At 33.2% G+C, this 26,897-nt stretch overlaps 1 protein-coding gene across 1 annotated transcript in view; it reads right to left on the bottom strand.

Moving 5' to 3' along the window:
- Positions 1–26,897, bottom strand: part of Dhit (regulator of G protein signaling double hit) — a 120,432-nt gene that overhangs the window by 68,142 nt on the left and 25,393 nt on the right. The window lies entirely within an intron of this gene.

Here is a 26,897-nt window from a genome sequence, read left to right as displayed (position 1 = left end):
CATCACAAAATTAGGCCACCAACTAGGTGCCTACATAAAGGTGGTAACAACACGACTAAACTTGCAATTGATTACCAAATTTCTAATGGGAAAATTGATATTCCGGGTGGTTTAACTAACCCCCATCTTCCCTACTTGAAAAATTAATACTCCAGGCGGTTAAATTGATCACTACTTCTGCCAAATGAAAAATAATATGTCACGTGGTTCAACTGACCACCTGTTTCTCTATTTCGAACCAACATTCCAGATTAGTTTCCCAAACGATATGACTGTTCGCTCATAAAATAACAACATTCACATACCCGTATTGTCCTTCATAAATGTGTGGACGTGTGTGATTGAGTATACGAAATGTAATTATGATATTTGGGGATTCAATAACGGAGTTTACCACACGAATTGTAATCAGTGGCCAGAGTGTGCGGTTGTGCATTCATTAGCGAAGCTAATTTCACGTCCATTGAACAAATCCACACAAAGCGCCAAAATTATTTTGGACTGATTAATTTCGTTGTTTTTTTTTTTTAATATCTTAAATGATTAAAGTTATCACGCGCCATTGTTCTTAGACTTTGCAACAATGGTGATTGGACTCATAAAGGTAATAAACCAAAATCAGTGATAAAATGACCCATTTCCAAGATAAACAATAACGACAATACTTTGCGTTAGTCCAAATTTTCGTAGACAAGGACTGGATTCAGCTCCCTGGGGAGCTGTTAACATTAACATATTACAACAGAGATGAAAAACATTTAAGAAAAGGCAATATATAAGTCTAGGCATCTACAGGGCTTATGACCTGTCATTGGCTGGTTTAAGTGGCCACTTTACACACTGTGTAACATTCACCTTTCTGCCACATTAACAATATATTCTTCAATTCTTTCATGTTGATAGCTCCCAGATTGAATACCCTTGTCTACGAAAATTTGGACAAACTAAAATATTGTTGATAAATCCACCTGGTCCATGACATACTAGGCAACGCCTGAAAATTTTATTTTTTCAATTTCTTTACTTCTTCATGGACCAGGTGGATTTATCAACAATATTTTTAGTTTGTCCAAATTTTCGTAGACAAGGGTATTCAACTCCCTGGGGAGCTATTAACATATTGCAACAAATATGGGCAGAAAGGTGAATGTTACACAGTGTGTAAAGTGGCCACTTAAACCAGCCAATGACAGATCATAAGCCCTGTAGATGCCCAGACTTCTATATTGCCTTCTCTTAAATGTTCTTCATCTCTGTTGTAATATGTTAATTAAACAATAACGAATTTTTCTGATTACCTTAGCCTTGTACATGACACGTAAGGCTACTAAATACAGGGGTCCAAACATATATTTAGATAAAAAAATATTTTTAAAAAATAGATAAATATTTTAATTTTAGCTTGAATTTAGTGTGGTCCTTAATAATTTTTAGTTCGTGAGGCAAATTGTTAAATAAGTTGATTCCTCGATATATGTAACTATTTTTAAAATGTTTAGTGTAAAATTTTGGCATTTAAATATTACATTATATATTTTAATTTCACCTACTCGTTTTCCAATTCCATGTCTACATTGACTTGAGAGAGATATGGCAGACCTTTCTAGGGCCGCGGCGGCACATCCCTGTAAGGATCGGTAAACCGTAACCTTTGACCCGAGACCCTTCCAGCCACACCCGACCCAATTGGCTTTGTAACAAACAAAGACTTTGATGTGTAAGATATTCTGTCACCTAACCTGTCCTAATGAATACCTTCAGGAATTCAAAATCACATGTGCCCTTAGAATCGGATATACGCGGCTCTTTATTCTAGTCAATTTTACAAGATGAAATCCAACTAGATGTTGAATGTCTTTGATGGGCGGATATAAGAGAATTATTAGAATTATTACATTTATGTTCATTTTATTTTATTTTTATTTTATTAACATAAAAGGCAAATCTGCATTTTGCAAAAATTTAAAATATTAACATATTTAGATTAATATATATTTTTTAAAAACATTAATATCCCTTTACCAAAGACTTATAAAAAAATTAAACTTAAAAATTATAATTAATTAATTATTTTAGTTTTGTAATATAAATAATATAGATGTGCATAAATACCTTGTTTTTAAAACTGTCTGAATATTTGTTAATTATGTTTGTTTTTTAAGTGAGTTTTCTTTGTTTATTCTCAAATGTAATTAAAAAAAACTAAATTGTTAAGTGTCCTCGGCACGGGAAACCCCAGTGAGGTCACATTATTTTTATCATTAATTATAGTTTGTAAGCGAAAAATATGAATAAATAAATAAATACTATATATTAAGTAGAAAGTTTAAACAATTTAAAAATAAATGGCAGGCGCCGTGGCACAGTTGGTTAAACGGCCAACTGTGAAACTGGCGTCGCGGGTTCGATTCCCGCCAGTTGCATGAAAAAAATCAAGAAATATTTTTTTCTCAATTGGTCTGGGTGTTGTAGTGTATTTATCGATACCTCCTTCCATATCCCTCTATCCCACATGCTGACAAGCCTCAAAATAGAGGCTTAGCGAGTTATTCCTTTTAAAAAAAATGTAAAAAACAAAATAAAAATTTTTTTAAAAGTAATATAACAAGAAAATCATTAATACTGTTTCATACAGCTGGGCAAAGTGAACAAAAATATATATTGCGATTTATATTGGAAAATGTTCTTCGTGTACGAGAGTGTACGAGGTGTGTTCAGAAAATAACGGGAGTTTTAAATTTTGCCGGTTCGGAGAGTCTGATCGTCAATTTTATTATGTTGGTATACATGCCCCTGAAGTATGCTAAAATTTTCAGCTGTATTCACTGTTTACTTTGTCTGTGGCAGCCGCTAAAGTTAGACGTGTTTTTATGAGCTCGGCGATTTTCGTTTGTTTAAAAAATGGATTAAAGGATTTGTATCAAAGTTGGTGTAAAAAAATAAATAAAGTCCTATAGTGAGTCTGCTATGAGTAAAACAAGAGTTTACGAATGGTATAAGCGTTTCCAAAATCCCGTGAATACGCTGAAGTTGACGAACGGCCCGGACGCCCCAGCACATCAACAACCGATGAAAACGTGGAAAAAGAGAATGAAATGGTTATAAACGATCGCCGAATCACTTACAAACAAAGTAAATAATGAATACAGGCTAACACAGACAAAGTTAACAATGAACACACCTGAAAAATTTAGCATACTTCAGGAGCATGTATACCAACATAATAAAATTGACAATCGGACTCTCCGAATCCGCGAAATTAAAAAAAAAGTTATTTTCTGAACACAACTCGTATGCCTGCATCTATGGTACTTGTATTAAGAGTAGAATTATGCGACTACTCAAAACATAAATAAACAGCACAATATTTGAGTTTGTCCAAATGTTTGTAGACAAAAGACTGGATTTCACCCCCTCGGGAGTCATTAAGATGAACTAAAATAAGGGAATATTGAAGTTTAGGCATTTACAGGGCTTATGACCTGTCATTGGCTGGTTTAAGTGGCCACTTTACACACGGTGTAACATTCACCATTTTGCCTATGTTTGAACATCCATATTTCTTCAATTCTTCCATTTGTTGGTTTTAGTGAAGAAAAAGAGCTGAAACCATTATTGTTGTGAAGAGATTCATCTGACTGAATTATTTTATAAAAATTGGAAAATTGTTTTCAGGCACCTAGTACATGAAATAACTCAGTCAGACGAATCTCTTCACAAAAATGAAGGTTTCAGCTCTTTAACTTCACTAAAATCAACTAATGGAAGAATTGAAGAAATATGACTGTTAAACGTAGGCTAAATGGTGAATGTTACACAGTGTGTAAAGTGGCCACTTAAACCAGCCAATGACAGGTCATAAGCCCTGTAAATGCCTAGACTTCCATATTTCCTTATTTTAGGTATTCTCCATCCTTGTTGTAATTTGTTGATAAATAAACAGCTTTGTGCCTATTAAGCTTTAGTTTTAATAAAATACGTATGCGCATTTCTGTCATGTTTTTAGTGACACAAATAGTACAAAATGGCTTTAGTACTATAAATATAAAAATACAAATTTATATCATTCATTGAGTGGTACAAATGGTATAAGTTAGTTCTAGTTATATAAGTAGACTCATTTCTGTAGCATATCTGGAATATTTATGTTATTTATACAAATTACTCGAATGCGGTGACACAAATAGAATAATCCGTAATTGATAATTCATTTCGCAAAATACAAGTTCTGTAGCTAAATAATTGGGTTCATAATAAGATTTTTGCTCTCGTGAAAAGTTACATTTTTACATTTATACTCTTATGTCCGCCTATCAAAGTAACTAAAAATATGATAAATACATATATATACTTAACATATTACAACCGAAACAACATTTTATAGAAACGAAGATGACATTTGTTGTTTCAAGTTTACATACCGCGAAACCATTATTTTCAAAATTTCTTATATCTTTCCATACCTTCTGCAATGATTTGGCTCTACGTAGATGTTCAAAACATCGTTGACAGTATGCTTGTATTTTTGATCCACGTTTCCAAAACTTTTCCGTCTGTTGTATTTTGTAAGTCAGAAATCAGAAGATAGATCAAGAACCCTGTAAATACCTAGACTTCCATATTCTCTTTAAAAAATGTTTTCCCTCCCTATTTTAATAAATTTACATTTAAATTAAATACTCCCTGTTGTTCACTTAACTTACGTTCTTATTTTTTTAAATTAATTGTTGATGTTTTTTTAATTTTTAATTCTAATTTTTTAAACATTATAATAATTTTTTTTTATTGTTTTTTTTTCATTTTTATTATAATATAGCAATAATCTTCTTATTATAATATGTAAATATATATTTGTATATATTTATTTATTTATTTACACACATAAGTTTATTGTACATTATTTGAGACATATACCTACATAGCTTTAGAACGGGTACTTTTGTATCAAGCAAAGCTGCTGGGAATATTTTCTTGCAATTTTACGTGTTAAGTACTTATTTTTGTTTTATTTTACATTGAATCAAGTGAATAAACGCCGTATTCCGGCACTTAACTGAAACGAAAACTATCTGGTATAAAAAGAAGTGTAAAAATTTTAAAGTGTTTTTAGTAGTGGCCAAGAGGATGAAATAATTGAATCACGTAAATCTCACCCACATCAATTAAGGTTTTAACTCTTTTAAAATGGTTCCTCGTTCGTTGTTTCATTGCACCCATTTTCAAAAACGCAACAATAATTGTTATTTAACCTTAAGCGTACTTTAACTAATATTTTTTGTGCAACTGTTTCTATATTCATATCATTTTAACAGGTTGAATGATTTTTATAAAACGCCGTCCAAGCACATCATAAAAGTCTCTTAAAAAAAGCTGCTCGGGAACGATAAGACAAAATGGGTCTCACCCGAAGCGCGACCACAGAATTTAATAATATTATTTCATCTCTTAGCGAAAATGTATGGATAATGGCGAGTGGTAAGTGCGTGCTGTCTTCACACTGGGGAGTGGGGGTGACCACCTCTCCTGTCTCCCCCATCCGGGGTTAGGGGCGGGAGAGTGAGAAGGATACTAGGGTGGGTCCATTCACCAATACGCAATATTTAGGTGAATTTGTTTACAATATATGAAAGAGAATGGAATGTAAAAGGATGAGAAATCGAATGACTCGTGAAAGAAGAAATAGTAAGAAGATGGAATATGAAAGTAAGAAATTAAGGATAGAACGACGCAGGATAAGCAAAATAATGGAATGTGGAAGGAGTAGTAAGGTTGTGAAGTTTTAAATGATTAGAAAGTTCATTAAATTTATAGGACGATTTTAACAATATAATCGGGATCACCCAAAAAATATGCATATTTTTGGGTGATCCCGTGTAAGTTGTAAATGCATGCCAATGCATCCATACCGATGCAAATATATGAAACCAACATTTTTTATTTTTGTGCTAACTTAACTATGGTGAAGGTGGATAGTGGATTTTGCAGGTAGGTTTAGTTGGTGTCTTGACGTAGAGATGGGTAAGTGGATGAGCTCTCTCAGATAAACAGGCGAAGTGGGATTATTTAAAATATTGTGAGGAAGTGATAGAATGAGAATGTCTCTTCTATGCCTGATACTGAGCATGAGTAGTTGCGGGCGATATAAGTAAGAGAAGAAGAGCCTAAAACTGACAATTCCAGCATGAAAAAAATCCACCTCTCTCAGTAGGCTGTTCAACAGACCAATCATTCTCCCCGCAGGCATCATCAACGGTAAATTTGTCCTGCATTCAGAAAGAACAAATGATTTGTGTTGCCTAGCTAAATAGTTGCCCTGTATATATAATTGTATGCGCTCTAAAGTGTTGGGATTATAAATAAACCCGTTCAGAACTTTTAAGATTATCAAAAGCAAGACAATGCTCTATGACACACACAGGTTTTATGCTTTAGAAACAATTCATTGGGATCGTAGAACCACGACGGATGTGCAAAAAATGGGACATTGACTATCTTTTATATTTGATAGTGAAAAAGTTATGTAAAGTCAATTTCAATGTTTAAATATAAACTCGTATATATGAATCAAAATTGATTTACTAGTAATTAAAATGATCGAGTCTAACAAAAGTAAGTCAAAAGTGATGGTATTTGAAAGGGATAGTGAGGTTACTGACTGCATAATAAATGTAAACAACGAATGTCTCGAACAAGCAGAAGAATTGGTGTATCTTGGAAGCATGTTTTCAAGAGATGGAAGAGTTGAAAAATATGTTGAAAGGAGAGTGAATGCGGGCAAGAAAATGAACGGAGCACTAAGCACAGTAATTGCTTATAAAAATATGTCAATCGAAGCTAAACTGGCAGTGCACAACTAGAGTTTTAGTTCCAACACTTATGTATGGAAGTAAAACATGAAACTGGCAGAGGAAGGATGAAAGCCAAGTGAACGCGGTTGAAATGCGATCTCTTAGACAAATGTGTGGGAAATCAATGTATGACAGGGTTACGAATGATGAAATCAGGCGAGAGTGTAAATCTAAGCTAAGTATAATTAGTAGAACGAATGGACGACGAAAGAATGGTAAAACAAATATGGCGAAAATGAACGGTAACGTGAGACGAGGACGACCAAGGAAGACGTGGCATGATCAGATAAACCAAAATCTTAAGTCTGGCCATGTCAAAAGCAGACAGAACCGAAGGGCATGTATGACAATATGCATGAATGTGGAAGAAGCTAGGAATGTATGCCAGGATAGACGTGTGTGGCGGTCCATTCTCTCTGCCTACCCCTACGGGAAAATGGCGTGATGGTAGTAGCGCTAGAAATACCACTTTGTAAAACGAGGCTAGCACAGAGACATGCGTATTTTATAGGCCCGAAAAATTATATTATTTTTTTACTCATAATATTTCGTTAATCCAAAAATTGTATATTTTTCCATGTTTTAAAAAACACACACTATCCTAGATACTTTTGCACTTATCAAGTTGTCACAAAGTGTCCAAAAAAAATTCAAACCGCTCCCACGTAAAGTTGAAAAAAATCACATGTGTCGTTGTTTTACGATCCTGACGAATTGACATACTGTGTATATACTGACGATTATTTACAGTTTTTTTTTTAATTTGCATTTCAAGTTGATAAATACTATAAACTGTCATATCTCAAAATAAGACTTTTGCAAATAAGTGCTTTTTTGCTGATGACGGCAGTATAGGAATAACATTATGTCAGCGTTTAATACTATTTTACTTTGTATTTTTTTTATTCTATTGTGTTACGGTTCCCTCGAGATTTGTATTTGGGTAAATACCCAACAAAGAGTGACAGAAAGTTACAAGGCCAACATTACATTATACCCCTAAACCACCAGGCATGAGGTGTTGCCACCCCTCTCGCACGTAGAGGGATGTCCTATCTGCGTTCCTCTCCCGTGAGTATCGACCGAAGCTCCACGTGCTTTAGACTTGTTCGGATAGATAATTTTTCTCCAATTTGAGGAGAAATATAGGGAAAATGCTATTTTACGTACCAATATTCATAAAAAAATTGTAAAATGCTCTTTAAGAAATAAACATTACATTTTAATCCAATACGGTGCAAATTTAATTTGTTAATATAAGTTGTGTCCGATTTTTTCCAAAGGAGCACTAAAAGTATAACAAAATGGTAAATCAGCAATATTTTCAGTATGTCCAAATTTTGTAGACAGGCTGGATTTGGACATACTCAAAACATTGTTGATTAAACTAACTGGTATAAGAAGAAGTATGAAATTGAAAAATAGTTTTCAAGCGTTACCTAGCCTTTGATGGTTGAAAAGGGTTCAGATCCAAAATGTATTTTTTGTTTTAATTAAAGTTTATTTTTAATTTTGATAATGCAGTAAGAGAGAAAACCATAGTAAAGCAGTTTTAACTAAATGCTGCTTTAGCTTTTATCCAGAAGCAACAGTGAGATATCTCTAAAGAATATGTTCTGAGGTAATCGGATTTTGCTACTTGAAAGCGCCGATATTGTACTCAAGTAGCAAATGCCAAATCAGAATTAACGATGTTGTCACAGATTGATTTGAGGTGACCACCGGAGTTTGCCAAGGTTGCGTCCTTGCACCGTTCCATTTTATAATCCTTATGGATTTCATCCTTAGAAAGTCAACTCCACTAGATCGAGAAATATCCGTCTCCCTCTCCCAAAAACTCTGCGACCTAGAGTACGCCGACGATGCGGTTATAATTGACGATTCAGTCGGGGGTCTTCAGTTTACTGTAGATTTTTCGCATGCATGGGTTTAAAAATAAATATTTTAAAACCCATGTACTGTATAATACTTCGTGCCTTGATGCTCAAAATCCCCTGACTGTCAAACCAAATTATCGAAAGGGTCGAGAGTTTCAAAATCCTGGGAGTATGTGTAACAGAAAATGGCAGCATTAAAAAAGAGCCGGGGTTAGGAGAAGCAGGCGCGAAGTATTAAGAGAACGGACGCAGATACTTTCGGTGACAACGATCCACAAACGGAGGCGATACGGTAGGCTAGGCCATATAATGCGGATGCCTCCTGAAAGCCTTAACCACGCTTGCCTACTCTACAAGGCACCGGGTTCTCGACGTACCGGACTTCCACTGCTGAATGTCCGTCGGCAGTTTATGTCAGAAATTCAGGACGAGAACCTGACTTAGGTGGATGCGAAGGAGTTGGCAGCCGATAGAGATGCACGGAGGCTCTTATGGATACCATATGCACAAACTAGGGAGCGGTTATGGATTGATGATGATAAATAGGATTTTGAGGCGTGCAAAGCGTCTGACCGGTATATTTTCACACAGATTAACTACCTAACTTTAATATTTTTTTTATTTAAAACACAAACTTACTTTATTTATTAACATGCGAGTATCTGTATGTGTATCTCGAAATCGGAAATTTGGGGTTCATCGCATTATTACTTATGTATCCTTTAAGAGACTGCCAAGAAAATGCTTTGCAAATAAATAATACATATATCAATTAAATTCAAATGGAAAGAGTTAAATGAATAATTCGGAAATCTAAAATTATTGCAACGTAGAGGAAAAACAATTTGAGAAGGAAATATGAAAGTTTAGGCATTAAATAGCTTACAATATTTTGATTTTGTCCAAATGTTTGTAGACGAAAGACTAGATTTCATCCCCTAGGGAGTCATTAAGATTAACAAATTACAACAAAGATGGAGATCATTTCAGAGAAGGGAATATGTAAGTGTAGGCATTTATAGGGATTATGACCTGTAGTTGGCTGGTTAAAGTCGCTGCTTTACACCTTGTGTAACATTCACCATTTTGCCTGTGTTTGAGCATCCGTATTTCTCCAATTATTTTATCTGTGAAGTTAAAGAGCTGAAACCTTTATTGTTATGATGAGATTTATTTGATCGAATTATTTCACATACTAGGCGACGCCGACGCCTGAAAACAATTTGCAATTTTTATCAAAAAAATTAAAAATCAAAAAAACAAATGGTTCCTTACTTCTGTAGAGGAGAAACGAGGAGGGGGGAATCTGATACTGCGCCGCGCTCCCCTCACTTCTCCCCTGCAGAAGTAAGCAACCATTTGTTTTTTAAATATTTTATATTTTTAATTTTTCTTCGTTCTAAATATTTTTTTTAATATGCTAATATGTCTTCTTGCCCATACTGATCATTGTGGTTTCGGATGTGACAGGGTTTAAAGAACACCCTGTATAATGTATATTACCAATATAAATAAAGTATTTTTCTATTTCAGTATTAAACTTGCTAGCTTAATCAGCATTAAATTTATTTATATAAGAGATATATTTCGTTGTTTTCAATTAGAATTCAATTAAGTTTTTAAACAAACGGGACTAAAATAACACAACAGTGTGTTGGCAGTTGGCTGTTTATATTATTATAATTCGATTTAAATTTATTATTTCATGCGTTCCACGTATTTATTTAGCATTTTATAAACTTTTTGTTGGAGAATTTTCAAATATTAGAATTTTGCAGTATTTTGACATGATTGCGTTGAATTTTTATTTAATCAGCGCGGCGTTGCAAAGTGCACTTAATCAATTAATATCTCGGCAATTGCTATGAAATAACCATGTTTTTTTTGTAATCATCAAGTAAACTTTAACACATAAGAAAAAAATGTATATCATGGATTTATTTATTTATTTATTATGGAAATCATAATCTTTTCAACAAAATCTTCAATTTTAAAAAGTAAAACCAATTACACATTACACATTATTTCTTTATGAATATCGATTGTTGTGAACTCCTGAATCTTATTAACTTCACAATACCGAATCGAGTCACTAGAAGTACGGAGTTGTTTGCAACTACGAGTACATACGTGGGTACTAACTATGCACGACACTCCGATTCCACGTTTACATTCCTTAGCCAACAAATTTACTTGTGATATAGACATTTTTAATATGACAATTATCCATTTTAAAACGTTCTTAAATGCATTGTTTAAAACTAATTACTAATGTCGTAATAAATCTTTTTTTTTCATGCAATTTTTTCTCTGTTTTTGATGTGTAATTATTATTATCTCTTTCTGAAATTAGTGTATCAAATATCAAATCTTCTAAGAGCAACTTTTGTTTTTATGCCCCGATGCCCAGAAAGTGTTGATTAGTCGATTCGTCAAATAACTTGGAATTCTTTGGGATAGATCTCCCGGCTTTTCGTAGATCTCCTCGCCATCAACACAGGGTGGGATGAAGATAGATTGGCATGAGTTAGCTCGAAGTCTTATATGTTGGTCGTGTTTATAAATATATTGTATACCATTATTTTATTGCCCTTGTTTGTCATTGATACATAGTTTTATGTTCCGTTACTTGTAAATATTTTTCTTCATATAACTGCCATAATAAACTCGGGCCGTATAAATCTATATATATATAAATATAAAAGGAAATATTCGCATGTGTATCCTCGATACACTTTATAACTACTGGACCGATTTGCGAGCGGTTTTCAGCGAAATGTAGATCTTTGGCATGAGTATATTTATAGCTCTTAAAATTTTCAATTTATTAGGTAGAACAAAGTTAGGACTGTAAATGTATTTTTCATCGTTCACCAGGGCTGCATTCTAAATAATAAATATTTTTTTTAGTTTGAAAAAAAAATTATTTTTGAATGTATTCAAACAACGTTAGTTTTTTATGGATCCCAATCAGATTTTTTCCTTAAATTTATTATAATTTCTTTTTGATGGATTTACGTATAAAATGATAACTATAAAGTAATACTAACTGACATTTAATGTATTTTTGAAAATCGCATTCCCACATACAGTGTACCCCTGTTGGTTAGGAGATCAGAGTTTGACATTTGCAAAAAGGATTCTATATTTAAAAATTCGTTATTTTGTGGTTTGCAATTCAAACATAAAAAAGTACCTAGGCACCTACTTAAATTCATTATTTGAAAATGAATTTTTTTATGTTCTGGAATTTAATCATAAACAAGTACCTAGGTACAATAAGTACGCCAAATACAGTAATAATTGATGGTTAAACTTTTGAATGTGTTCATTTAATCTGTATACGAGTACGAGTATGTACTCAAATTTAGTAATAGCAAAGCATTGCCGGGTTTAGCTCGTGATTTATAAATAAATCACAAAAAAATGCAGATTCACAAATTTTAATTAATTTCATCTTTTTTTAACCGCAGGCGTAAGTTATAATCGCGCAACAAAAACAGTCAATTTCAGTCTTTCCCGCTATCTAGAATGTTCTATCAATGTTGATTCATTCATCCCAGAGCGATCATATCAATTGGAGGTAATTAAACTGCATTTTGACTTAACTGAAAAAGCAGAATTCCGTGGAAGAGAGAGGGCGCATGCGTGGAACTTACCTACAAAATGTTGTACACCCGTGTATGGATGGTGTTATGCAAAAATGTGTTAGGCCACACCAACCTCGAACTGAGAAAATTTAAAATCAGTAAAATCGGTATCGAGTAAAATTATAGGTTACCGACGAAGATACTTTAAATGTTAATGCAAATATACTAATTTTTGTACACAAATACCGATTTTTCTTTATTGACAGTCGAAGATAACTTTGTTAACATTCTATTGTAATCGGGTCCCAGGCGCACTTAAAAAATAGATTATTAATTAATTAGCTTGGCTGTAAAGTTTAATGTATAAAAATTACTAAATAAAACAATTCAGTGATAAAATTGTAATATAACTTATTATTTTTTAGTAAAAATTTAACAAAAAAGTGAGAAAACACGTTTTTACGGAAGACCTTAAATTTTTTTTATTACCTTTGTAATAACAATGCGGCTTAACACATTTTTGCATAACTCCATCTAATTATGTAAATAAATAAATAAATAAACAAATTCAGGTTATTTCGAAACCGTGTAAAATGAGTTTCCAGTGCATAAAAAAAACCATAGCAGAATATTGCGTAAAACCGTCAACTAGTTGATAGATCACTGATTTTAGCGGTATTAGGATAAGCATTTTTGAACTGCATTACGAAAATAAAAAAATACGAAATATAAATTTAAAAAATTAATTAAAAAATAAATATGGGAATTTCGGCGTTTACAGGGCTTACGACCTGTAGTTAGTTGGTTTATGTGATCAATGTAGCATTATTACAGTGGTCTGTTTTGTCACCGTTTTGAAAGCTTTACATTTTTTTAATTACTTCGCGTGTGACGTCTCAAGTTCTCTTACCCTTCTTCTTGATGAATTCTGCTGATTCGTCAGTTGACTTTCCGTAAACCGGAAATCTATCACAATTCTCTTATCATTGGTTGATTAGAAAGAACTAGTTACGTCATGCAAAGTAGTTCGTTTTTATTTAAATAATTTTTATTAGTTTTTTCATGCTTTTTCAAGAAACTTAGCCGCTCAAATTAATGTTCTAATTTTCATCGAGCGTAAGAATACGAGTACATTATTTATATCCAATTTCCTGTAGGGCCTAACTTCCTAATTGTTTTCTCTTTCATATAATGGGAAACATTAATATAAATATACATATTAAATATTTGATTGATTGATAAAAATATTATTCAAATTTTATTCTGATTAAACGAAACTAAAAAAAACTGATTTCAAATTTTATTATTTAAAAATATTCATTTATTTAAATTATTTGGATAACTGCATGCGAAGCTCAAAATCGGAAATTTCGGGTTTATCTTACTATTGCTGCTTTGATTTAGAGATATGTACATAAAATTGGCAGGTGTGCTGTAAAATACATGTATATTTAAAATAAATAATCATTATTTATTTTTATGTTAAATCTTGAAATAGGGCTTAAATAAATATATTATTATGTGTGGCCAATAATAACAATGTACATTATTTCATTTATAAGTTGTGTACCACATATTTCTGTATAATATAATTTTTTTTGCACAATAAGTTTTTCTGGGTTATTATGCCGTGTGTCGTTCGTACTCTCTACCGACGTTTCGGATCGCGTTACAGCGTCCATCATCAGGGTTGATGTTATTTGTGTATGAATATGTGTTACGTTAGGTACTTAGAATTTTTACCGTGTCGTAGTCGTTTTTGTGTGATGTTATGTATTTGGGACTTGTACCGTGTCGTAGTCGTTTAGATTAATGTGTACCATTATGTACTTAGGATCTATACCGTATCACAAATCTGTGTTACATTGCAATCTTTATGCGATTTCTTTATGACTGGGTACCAGGATGTTTTTAATCGCATCCCATCATCTCTGTTTATGTTGTCGGGATGTTTGTAAATCTCAATTGCTTCTTTTACTAGTCGTGTTTGGTGGTTCTTTGGCCTCCCTAAGATTATCGGCTCAAAGGAAAACGATATAGTATCATTGTTTACTAATGTCCCAATAACTGATTCAATGGCCCTTTTAAGAGAGATTTTTGATAAGGACATGTGTGCCTTATTTGAACACTGTTTGACAAATGGATATTTCTCTTTTGAAAAGGAAATTTATAAACAGATAGAAGGAGTAGCTATGGGTAATCCACTTTCACCCGTAATAGCGAATTTTTTCATGGAGAGCTTTGAAATTACCGCTTTGGATACTGCTCCCTTCGTCCCCAAAGTCTGGCGGCGTTACGTTGATGATGTTTTTGTGATATGGGATCATGGATCAGATAAACTCAAAGTGTTCCTAGAACACCTGAATAGCCTGCATCCTTCTATACAGTTTACAATGGAAAAAGAACAAAAACGGGTCCTTCCATTCCTTGATGTCGAAATTATGAGAAAACAAGACGGGAGCCTGGGCCATAAAGTGTATAGAAAGCCGACTCATACTAATCGGTATCTTCATGCTACCTCTCACCATCATCCGTCCCAAAAACTGGGTCTCATAAATACACTTGCCAGAAGGGCGACTCGTATTTGTGAAGAAACAAGTTTAGAAACTGAATTGAACATATTAACAAACGCGCTGGAAGGAAACGGATACAAAAAGAAAGAGATTTTGGCTAGAATAGCTTCTATATCAAACACAAACAAGACGTATGACAGCAATAACGATGACTATAAAGGGATAGCTTGTTTGCCATATGTAAAGAATATTACGGATAGAATTTCCAAAATCCTTAAAAAACACCAGATCAAAACTGTTTTCGGCACGTCGGCAAAAATAAGAGATTTTCTTAAATCAGCAAAGGACCGGGATCCTCTTGAAACCGACGGCATTTACAAACTGGATTGTAAAAACTGCCCTAAGGTTTACATCGGGCAGACTGCCAGAAATATAACAAAGAGAGTAAAGGAGCACATGAGTGCATGCAGGCTCGGCTACCCCGAAAAATCGGCCTTGGCCGAGCACCACATAGAAACGGGGCATAAGTTTTCCTTTGAGCCGATAATCTTAGGGAGGCCAAAGAACCACCAAACACGACTAGTAAAAGAAGCAATTGAGATTTACAAACATCCCGACAACATAAACAGAGATGATGGGATGCGATTAAAAACATCCTGGTACCCAGTCATAAAGAAATCGCATAAAGATTGCAATGTAACACAGATTTGTGATACGGTATAGATCCTAAGTACATAATGGTACACATTAATCTAAACAACTACGACACGGTACAAGTCCCAAATACATAACATCACACAAAAACGACTACGACACGGTAAAAATTCTAAGTACCTAACGTAACACATATTCATACACAAATAACATCAACCCTGATGATGGACGCTGTAACGCGATCCGAAACGTCGGTAGAGAGTACGAACGACACACGGCATAATAACCCAGAAAAACTTATTGTGCATCTTAACGGCCGTGAAAATCTAAGAAGTATAATTTTTTTTCTTTATAAATGTTTTTACCATGGGTATAATATTTTTTACAGCCTTACATAAAGACGAATTTTGTGCCTTGGACTTTTTTCTAAATGGGAGTCTGATTTTTACCTTTTTTCTTGTATTGTGATAATGTTTATGCTTTGATTATTTTTTTCTAAAATTCTAAGTTTTTAAAAACTATTTTGTACTAGAAACGGGGATCTACGAGTAAGTAATCTAAATTGTATTCGATGATAGCATCTGGTATCAAATCCACGGCATATATGTATCCAAGTCGGTAGGAATATACGAAAATAAATTTTGTTTACTTACAACGACCTAGTGCTAGATGAATTTGAAATCTAGCTCTGCATAATATTTATACATTCATTCTAATGAGACTGCTAAAACCGTATTACGAATCCAAACCTCATCATCATCATACTCCTTGTCCGCACTCAAAGGTGCATAGGGCACTGTATTGGTACACTTAATGCAGCAAACAAGCATGAGTATGTACATACTAACACAGAAAAAAAAATTTTTAGAAAAAAATATTAACGCAAACATGAACTTGACCACACTATCAGACTAAAGGTAAAAATCAGACTCCCATTTAGAGAAAAGGCAAAATGTCAAAATTCCTTTTTATAGAAGGCAGTATAAAAATATTACTATATGGGAAAAAAGAAATATGTGTTCAACAACTTATAAATTAAATATATGTACATTGTTATTATAAGAGCACACATAAAAATATGTTTAAAGATTAAAAATAAAAATACATGGGTATGTAAGATCATCTGTAACGTGAAAGTAACAAATTGAGGTGCAGAACCAAATCCAAGCCTATTGTTGCATAAATCTTTTTAGTAGAATGTCAAAAATGTATTTTAACAACGTTTTAATACGAATTCATGTGTCCAGGAGGATAAAGATATACAGTTCTACGTGTAAATTGGATCCAGTAGCCTGGATGAGTATTTTCGACTCGATGGCTGCTCTCAGGTAAAAGTCCTGAAAAATGAAATCGAGTGGAGATGAATCCGCGTCGTTTCGTTGCGTTTAAAGGGGTTGCCTACCATTCTTGAGGTCCTGGCTTCGATTCCTGGCAGGGTGGATACAGGTTGTGTTTTTAATAGAATAAACTTAAAAAATATTTAATACAGTAAATAATAAACGTTATCGTCGGGTCGATGCGGCTTCAGTGTCGTTTAGTTTGTAAGTAGGGTAGACGACGACGCATATCGATTTCAACTTCAATGTACTTATAAAAGGAACATATAATTATCTAGATAATATTATCTATATTTAAATAGGCCATTAAATTTTAATAATTGTATTGATTATGATGAGTGAAATTAATACTTTTGTTGGAATAATATTAAGAAATAAATATTTTAAAAGTATTTGTTTTTAGAGATTTGTAGGAAAAACACTGACACAGCTCAAAAAACTCATTTTTACAGGAGAGTAACTACAGCAGTAACACACACGCACCCTAATCAGTAAACTAACATTCATTCTCAAAAAAAAAGACCAAACATAAAGTTCTGTGTGCCCACTAATGGCATTTTGTTCGAAATGTTTTCATATATAGCTAGGACATAATGTATTTATGGTTTCCGCTTCATTAAGTTAGTTCACAACATCATAAAACTAATAACTAACTTATAATTTTACTTTATATGCTATGTTTTCAATATACATTTTTTAAATTATTCAAAATCTAGATATTTTGCAACAGAAGTCTTTTATTTTAGTGGTGAGTTTTGCTATGGTTGAACTGCAAGAGTCAGAAGGTTGTTGTTTTTGCGACCTTTACCTGAAACCCACGGATCCTGCATTTCAGAAGAGAATTTAAATAAATAACCTAACTGCCTCGAAACATGTATGTTACACTACATTATCTAGAAAGTTTACATGTTGTTATACATTTTTGACATTTGCGTTGGATTTGTTGCTTTGATTTTCAAAAAGCGTGTGATAATGTTGATAAAATTAAATTGTGGGGCGAGTTGGAAAAGTATGGTGTAAACAAAATACTAATACAAGAGTGACATTTTTGTACAAAGAGAGTTCAGTGTGTGTTAATGGCGGATTCACACCGTGGTTGGCAATCTCAAAAGGCGTAAAACAGGGATATATAATGTCACTATGGTTGTTTAATCTATACATGGACAACTGTATGAAAGGTATATAATGTATGGGTATTAGAGCAAAAATTGATAATTTTGCAGTAGTAAACTGTCTGTTGTACGCTAATGATGCAGTTCTTTTAGAAAGAAGCAAGATGAATTTGCAACAAATAATCTCTAGAATGTATACTGTATACCTGGAGAGAAAATTGGTGATGAACGAAAGTGAGTTAAAAGTTATGGTATTTGAAAGGGAAAGAAGGTTACTAATTGCATGATAAATATATAAAACGAATGTTTTAAACAAGTAAAAGAATTGATGTATCTGGGAAGAATGTTTTTAAGAGATGGAAGAGTAGAAAAATATGTTGAAAGGACGAGACGTTGAGAGTGAATGCGCGCAACAAAATAAACGGCGCTCTAAGCATAGTAATTGCTATGTCAATCGAAGCTTGACTGGCAGTGCACAACGGAGCTTTGGTCCTAACATATTTAAGGAAGTAAAATATAGAACTGGCAGAGGAAGGATTAAAGCAGAGTTACATCGGTCAAAATGTGAGGTCTTAGGCAGATGTGTGGTAAATCAATGTATGACAGGGTTACGAATGATGAAATCAGGCGACAGTGCAAATCTGAGTCAGGTTCAATGATAAGATTAAGAAAGGGTCTCTGAGATGGTTTGGTCACAAATAATGAATGGATGACGAAATAATGGTAAAACATATATAAATGGCAAGAATGAATGGTAACGTGGGACGAGGATGACCAAGGAAGACGTGGCATGATCAGATAAACTAAAATCTTAAGTCTGGACATGTCAAAAGCAGATAAAACCAAAGGGCGTGTATAACAAGATGCATGAATGTGGAAAACGCCAGGAATGTATTCTAGGATAGACATGTGTGGTAATGTTAGTAGTAGAAATTGCGTATTTTAACCAAAGCTCACTGGTGTAGATGGATGTGCAGAAAGCTCTGAGTATAAGCGTCCTTAACACTGTCGCTACTTTTAAAGAAACGATTGTCGAGCATTATTTATGCTTTACACTTATCGTATCTAACTGCACGGCTATATCATTGTCGTCATTAAACGCTTCATTTAAAATATGTCCAAGATACTTAACATCTTCTCTTACTTCTAATGTCTTCCCTTATTAATGAACTGATAATGAAACGCGTTGCTGTTATGCCGATGTTTATTCTTAGAAGTTAGAAGTTAAAAGCTGTATGGCTCTTGTACTGCAGGAATCACCAATATGGGGATTGCTGAACATGACTATTGAATTCATATATACTCTGATGGTAGCTCCGCTTTTAAAACAAAACATACATTTAATGAAACAGAAACTACCAACAGAGTAACACGAAAACTAAACAGTAGCATTTATTAAAACAAATAAAGTCAGCAAAAAACAGACACATTATAAAATAATAATGACTCAATGCCTCGAAGAAACAAAAACGCATATATCACCCTAGGCATGAAGCCAAGAATACCGTAGAAAGTTCCCCTATTCATGTACTAATCTATTGTCACGATTTCGTTAAATATTTCAGTGACAAGTTACTTAATTATAGTTCGTTTTATGGTATCGAAAATAATTTATGTCCAAATGGGTGATTCGCGTGTCGAGAATAACGCTTCGCTGAGGTCCTAGACACACATTGCTAAGTAAGCAAAGCGAAGCAGAGTTGCTGAATTGACGACAAGAAAATAAACATTCGTTACATGAATATAAAAGTGTTCTACAAATAAATAAAAAACGCAAATCGAAAAAGTACGCACTAAATAATCGCAATTATTGATTTTATTTTATTATTATTTAATAATATTTTTTTTTTTAATAATTATAATTTGATACTTTTATCATTATATGATAAAATACTGAATGATCTAATACTAAACTATTACTAATCATCATCATCACCCCTCTTTCCACACCCAGTGGTCTATTGGGCACTGCATTAGTAAACGAAATGCGGCCTCTTCGATCATTGGTCACATGAAGGTAAGTTGTGTAACGCTTGTGTCCGTCCAATAACAACAAAATATTACAGTTTACACAACCTTTCAAATCACTATTTTGCGTGCACCCTCCCAGGAGTCGAACCCATGACCTGAAGAATGGTAGGCGTACGCGCCAACTACTTCACGAGAAGGCTGATTTATTTTTCTCCCCTGGATTTCCTTTTTCATGATCATTACCGTCCAGTAAAAAATACTTATCGAGGATTCTGGCGTTGTTTCACACACAGAACTGTGGTCTTCATCCGCCTGGACACGAAATCAAAATAATATAAAAGAGTAGTAATATCGCAGATTCCTATTTATTCTCGGGAAAACGGGTTACGTATAACAAACTGACGATTACGCGAACAATAAAATTCAACCCGAATTAATGATTGCTTGCCTCAATATATATTTATGAACCTTTATTAAAATTTATCTAATTATAATTTAAAATTATTCCCCTAATTTGAATTTATATCACTGAATTAATCGAGTAATTGAATCGTAGCGTTGATAGAATCGGCAAATCATAATACCCCAATAGGTGGTTCTGTCTCGAGCGAATGAAAATACTAATCACTTAAATTGATTTCTATATTTAGATCTCCATGAATAATATTAGTGGGAAATAAAACCGATTTATTTACTGATTTCAGTTTTCTCTCTTCTCTGGTTCAGTCCTCTAAGATGGATTGGTTTGCAGCAAAGTTCTGAATCTCCTCTGCTACTTCGGTCTGTCTTATGCGGCCCTCTTTAGCCCTTCATACTTATATCCTCACATAAATCTTCAAGGTTTTGTCGCTGTTTGTCCCCTCAGATATTTTCATTTATTTATTTTTAGTTACATTGAGAACATTACAGAGTATCCTATTATTTCTCAACACATTACAAAATATACATATCAGATTTATTAAATAGAAAAGAGAGAATAAAAAAAAGACAAGCGAATTGAAATACATATTACAATGAGGAACTTCAGCCCTACGGGAAATTGGATACAAAAAATGTTTTCTTACGCGGGGTAAAAATTAGAGCATTAAATTGTATTGTAAAGTTTCTTGAAAATGTGCAGAAAAAATAATAAAAAATATTTTGATAAAAACGCACTACTTTAAATGACGTCACTGGTTCATGTGAATCAACCTATGATCTGAGAGCTATGGAAGATTTCCGGTCTGCTTGTCGCTTCTGGACCAATAGGAAGAACTGAATGGGAATAAGCGGAAATGAACCTCTGACGTCACACGCGGAGTTATTTCAGAAATACAAAACTTCAAAAAATCGTAGCGCCGATAATACGATATGTAAAAATTAAAAAAAAAAATTTTGACTTAGTTTAACAGTCTATTAACAAATAAAAAATTTGAAAAAAACCGCTGAACTTCCTCATTTGGAAATTGCCCTCCTTAGAGAAATCCCACTGTCATGAAATATATCGACATCCGAGGCGGTACGATTGCATAACACGATTGCTCTACCTACCGGCATAACCATTGGCAGGTTGATTCTGAATCGTGGTAGGTAGAACAACCTGTGTTGCCTTTGTCGAAGATAATTAACAGGGACAAATAGACCGAATTCATTCAAATTTCGGAATTATGTATGCGACCACCAATGAATTGAAAAAAGTGAACACCCAAATGAATATCCCTTCTCCCAGACAATGATTGGTAACCCAGCATTCCTAGTAAGAAGTCAGTCGGGAAAAACTGCGAGTAAAATCCATACTCCCTGAGATACAGATAACGCAGAATTTTTTTCTGTACCCTCTCTATCATTAAGGAATGCGTGGTTTCATTTGGTGACCAAATGATGGAACTAAATTCCAAGCGACTTCTTACCAAGGAATTATACTGTGTTTTCAGAACCTGAATATTTGAAAAAATCTTGGCGTTTCTAAGAACAAATCCAAGCATTTTAGGGGAGTTACCACATAACGATATTATATGTAGAATAAATAATAGCTTAGCGTTAAACAGCACCCCGAGATCCCTGGACGTCGACGCTCGTTCAAGCTTTACTCCATTCATGATATAACGGAAATAAATTGTTTTGGACGCTCTTCTGTACGACATGACAAAACATTTAGAGACATAGAAGACCAGTTTGTTTCGTTTACTCCATCGTATAATATTTTGAATGTCGTATTGAAGTTTCAAACAGTCCAAAGGAGTTAGTATTTCACAGAAAATTTTCAAGTCGTCCGCAAATAATAAAAATTTGGAAAATTTTATTTCATTACTACCCTCTCTATTGCATTGTGATTAGATCTTCGTGACGCAATATGTGTCCAATCCATCTAGCAGGTATTTCGGGAATGGTCCTAAGCATGTGCTTTCTTCTTTCTTTTCTCGCAATGCGGTGCATTTGATAGTAAACAAATAAATAAAAAAATAACAGTCTACGGTCCACCTTAGTGCAGTTAATCATAGTAAAGAAGATTTCAATGAACTTTGTCTACAATTTTCTTTGCCTTTAAAAAAAAATCTCATTTAATTTATATTATTTTACATTATTTTTTATATTACATAGCTTTAAATATTTTTTATGTTAAAATTTTTTTTTATCCGAATAATGATTTTATTTAATTTTATCAAATAAAAATAAACAAGTTTTCCCGTTGCGGTAGGTAGAACGGATAGAACACCATATAACTCTGTATTTGGATACAGACCTCGCTTGCTCTACATTTATCCATCTTCTCATGCACGAACGCCGATTATTCCTACCATTGACATGTCCATCTTCAAATTTTTTTTGGATTTGATCGTGCCATGTCTTTCTCGGTCTTCCTTGTTTTCTAAATCCATCAACATTCGCATCTTAGATCCTTTTAGCTGTCCATTCGCTCCACATGTCCAAATAAACGCAGCACCCCTTATTATTTTGTCGATAATGCTTGTCTCAGCCTTACATAGTGCACGGGTCTTGACATTAGTGCACTCATCATACATCGTTTTACCACATTTTTGCTTAAAAGATCGCATTTTGACAGCATTCAACCTTCATTCGTCATCATTTTTCATATTCCATTCTTCTCTCCCATATATTATGGTTAGCAACAGAACTCCATTGTAAACGGCTAGTTTTACCTCCTACGACAAACAATTGTTTGCCAAGGTAGATTTCAGTGCACCGTTCACCCTGTTCCCAACCTCACCCTGTATTCAATATCTTCCTCAGTTTTTCCATTCCCAGTGAATATACTTCCCAGATACACAAATTCATTAATAAATATTAATCCATACGAGTAAAATAAACAAACAAAATACCAATGAAATAAACGATTAGACAATCCCAACGAAGACCAATAATAAATTTACTTCATCTTCACACAGGAACTGAACAAATTCCACAATAATGGCTTCCCGAAAGAAATAAAAATGTAAGTTGGTTTGAACATTGAATAAAAAAAGCGTTTATAAAATGACGCATTTAATTTAAATGATTATTTTTTCTAAACCTATGGACGATTAGGGCAGTAATTAATAATCCAGTCCTGGGACCGAACTACAATGAAAAGTCATCAGAGTTATCTTATTTAATCATTTAACTTTTTGTACATAATGTTATTTGTACATTGGCGGGCTTATTGCCAAATGGCAATTTCTTCCAAACAACCGATAAAATAAAAGTTTAATTTTTATAATTCAAGTTACAGAACATATTCAATAGAAAATAAAGTTTAAAAAGCTAAAGATATTCAAAAATAGAAATAAACGTATTTGTTTATAAATTACCTTAAATCAAAACTATTACTCAATGGGAAAAGGGAAAAAAGAGGAAAGAGGAAAGGAGGAGAGATCAAGGAAGAGAAAGGAGATGTTTCTTCAGACGTGATTTAAACAGAGATAATGTAGTAACATCTTTGATGGTGGGTGGGAGATGATTCCACAGTCGAGCCGCATGGACACTATATGAGTTAGAGAAGAAAGAGGAATTGTGGATGGGTATTAAGAGAGTGCCTTGAGAATTAGAACGAAGAGGTAAACCATGAACTGATAAGCGTTGAATTTTTTCACGCAGGTATATAGGAGCGTTAGGACTATGAAGTACATTGAACAGAAGTGAGGGGGAGTGATAGTCTCTCCGCTGTCTAATTTTGAGCCATTTCAGTTGCCTACGACAATCAGAAATGTGGTCATATTTCCTAAGACAAAAAATGTACCTTATGAATGTATTCGGAAGTCGTTCAAGTTTATCTAGTTGCTCACAGCTTAAATCAGTCATGGAAACATCAGCGTAATCTAGAGTTGTCTATTAAGTAAAATCGATTTTTATGTACGAAAATGTTCATATTTGTGTGTTTTTTTCGAAACATGTTTAATTACAGGTTACCAACTAAAATATTTTTTTATACAAATAAAGACAAATTTGGACAGATAATTCGATTATATTTTATAATCTATTTAAGATAGCTTCCATTCCAATCGGGACACAGGTATTACAATGAAAGGTTAACAAAGTAATCTTTTATTGTCCATAAAATAAAGTAGATTGTTTTAAATGAAAATATGAATAAAATTATCCTCATTGGTAATTTGTTTTAAATAAAAAAAAATACATTTTCGTAAAGAATATTCAATTCTACTTTATAGACAACAAAAGATAAGGTTACTTTTTAATCGGGGCCCAAAAAGAACATGATTTGCTTGTAATATGTATAGTTGTATAATCAATCATACGAATTAAAAATAATATATACATGTTTATTTTATGTATATTTAGAAATATTTTTTTTTTCTTGGCATTTTACAATAGGTGTACATAAGCCACAAATACAAAAAAAAACTAATACATCAACACAAAAAAATCACACAAAGGCATGGTCTGTGTGTGGGTATTTTTTTAATTCTATATTTGAATGTCCAATTTTTATCATTTGTTCGTTTTCAATTTTTTAAGTTGTAAAAATATAATTCATACTTAAGCGCTTAACATAAAGCATAATTTGAATCGAGTTGTGGTCTTGTCGCAATGTCGTTGATTAGATTTATAAAGCTTGAACGCCGCTCTACTACGACTATTGATAGAATGTATATTATTAATTTGCTAGCAGTGAGTTATTTACACATAGTTAAAATCGGCCCCAAAATAAAAATATTTAGATAAATCATAAGAACGCAAATGTTTTTATTAATTTCACAAAACTTATTTTATTAGTACAATTTGTTAAAAATGTCGATAAATTTATTACCTAGAGAAGTTTATAACTTTATTAGAACACGTGAGAATATCTTGACGAATCTTCAGTATCTACCTAAATAATATTTTTTTGGTGAAATTGGGGTATTTTTCGTTCTTGGCTTGTCATTTATCAACCCCGTAGTAGTCAAGGACTCAATTAAGCGGTCGCACAGCTTGTTTCTTATTTTCTAACACGACATAATGGTCAAGATTGAAATATTTGGGTAAATCATAAGAACTAATTTTTCTTATTTTTTTAGTTATTTTTTTAAATGTAGATTTGTTGATATTACTAAGCCGGGAGTGGAAAGATAAATAATAGTATCGTGCGATAAAGAGATTGGACGACAACGCGATCACGTCTCTCTTTTGAGGTGGCGTTTTTATTCAATGAATTTCAGTGAGTCATAAATAGAATACGCCCACTTTAGTTCAGTGACTGAAACTATAATAGAAAAGTTGCTGCAGTGGTTATGTTGCTGAAAATTCCTGAACCTGATCATCTGGAAAAATAATTACAATTTTGCTGAAGTTCTGTGCTAGATTTGGGAAACAATTCTGAAGGCGAATAGCATTTACCGATTTTTATCCTCATTTAAACATATTTTTCGTAGTCGGCCTTGTGGTGTAATGGTCAGCGCATTTGCGTACCATGCAAGAGGTCTCTAGCTCGATTCCCGAAATGGTTGACATGAAATATTTACAAAAGCAATGTCCCAGAACTGCCTTATGTACAAGGGAATACAACTATTTGAGGAAATGCCAGAAAGCATAAAAAATGAAATAAATGTAAATATATTTAAAATTAAATGTAAAAAGTATATATGTGAAAAATATTAGGTAATATATAGTGTAAATAGTGAATATAATTAATGAAAATGTACATATGAAACAGTGAATATTATAAATTAGGATATTAAGTGTATAATAGTGATAAATAATGTTAGAATAAGTATAGATGTAAGTATTGTGTTGTAAATATATATTAGACTATGTTAGTCATAGAACTAAATTTAAAAAGTTAAAAGGCGTTTTTACACTAGAATATTTCATTGTCCCTGGACTGGCACCTAAAGCGTAAGACTAATCATCTTACCTTCATGTAAAAAAAAATGGTCAAGATACGCTGCGATTGATTTACCAATGCAGTGCCCTATTCACCGTTGGGCGCGGAAAAAGAATGAGGATGATGAAACATGTTTTTGAAAATATATTTCAACACAGATGAAGAACATTTTATAGAAGGGAATATAGAAGTCTAGCATTTACAGGGCTTATGACCTGCCATTGGCTGGTGACACTAATGACGATGAACATGATATTGTTACGAATTTCAAAATAAACATTAATAAAAATTATAATAAATTTCGGCAATTTTTATAGCGCCGTTTTTGTGAGTAATCACTTCAAGAGCCTTACCAAGGAGCAGTGGCACAGAGGACACTGTGTTGATACTTTAATCGCAGACTATCAAGGGGTAAATTGTAATAATCGTAAAAACAAGGTGATCAATCTTACGGATCGAACAAGGGACCTAAGAAATTTCTTAGATTTTTATTTAAGATTAGCTCTCGAGTCGAAAACACTAAATTGCTACTTTATATTATGAAAGGATTTTTTGATAAAATTTCTGTAACAGGTATACGGAGCATGACAGAAAGGGCATTTTCGCGTGTTTTTACCTAAATTCCTGCATATATTTTTCATGGGATTTTAAAAATTTCACTTTGAGATTACAATGATCTATCAACTATCCGTAT

Source organism: Micrasema longulum, unplaced genomic scaffold, assembly GCF_059751315.1.
Source record: "Micrasema longulum isolate JH-2025_06_02 unplaced genomic scaffold, ASM5975131v1 h1tg001015l, whole genome shotgun sequence".
Classification (NCBI taxonomy): domain Eukaryota; kingdom Metazoa; phylum Arthropoda; class Insecta; order Trichoptera; family Brachycentridae; genus Micrasema; species Micrasema longulum.
The sequence above is the reverse complement of the archived record's forward strand: the minus strand, read 5'-3'. Positions and strand labels throughout refer to the sequence as shown.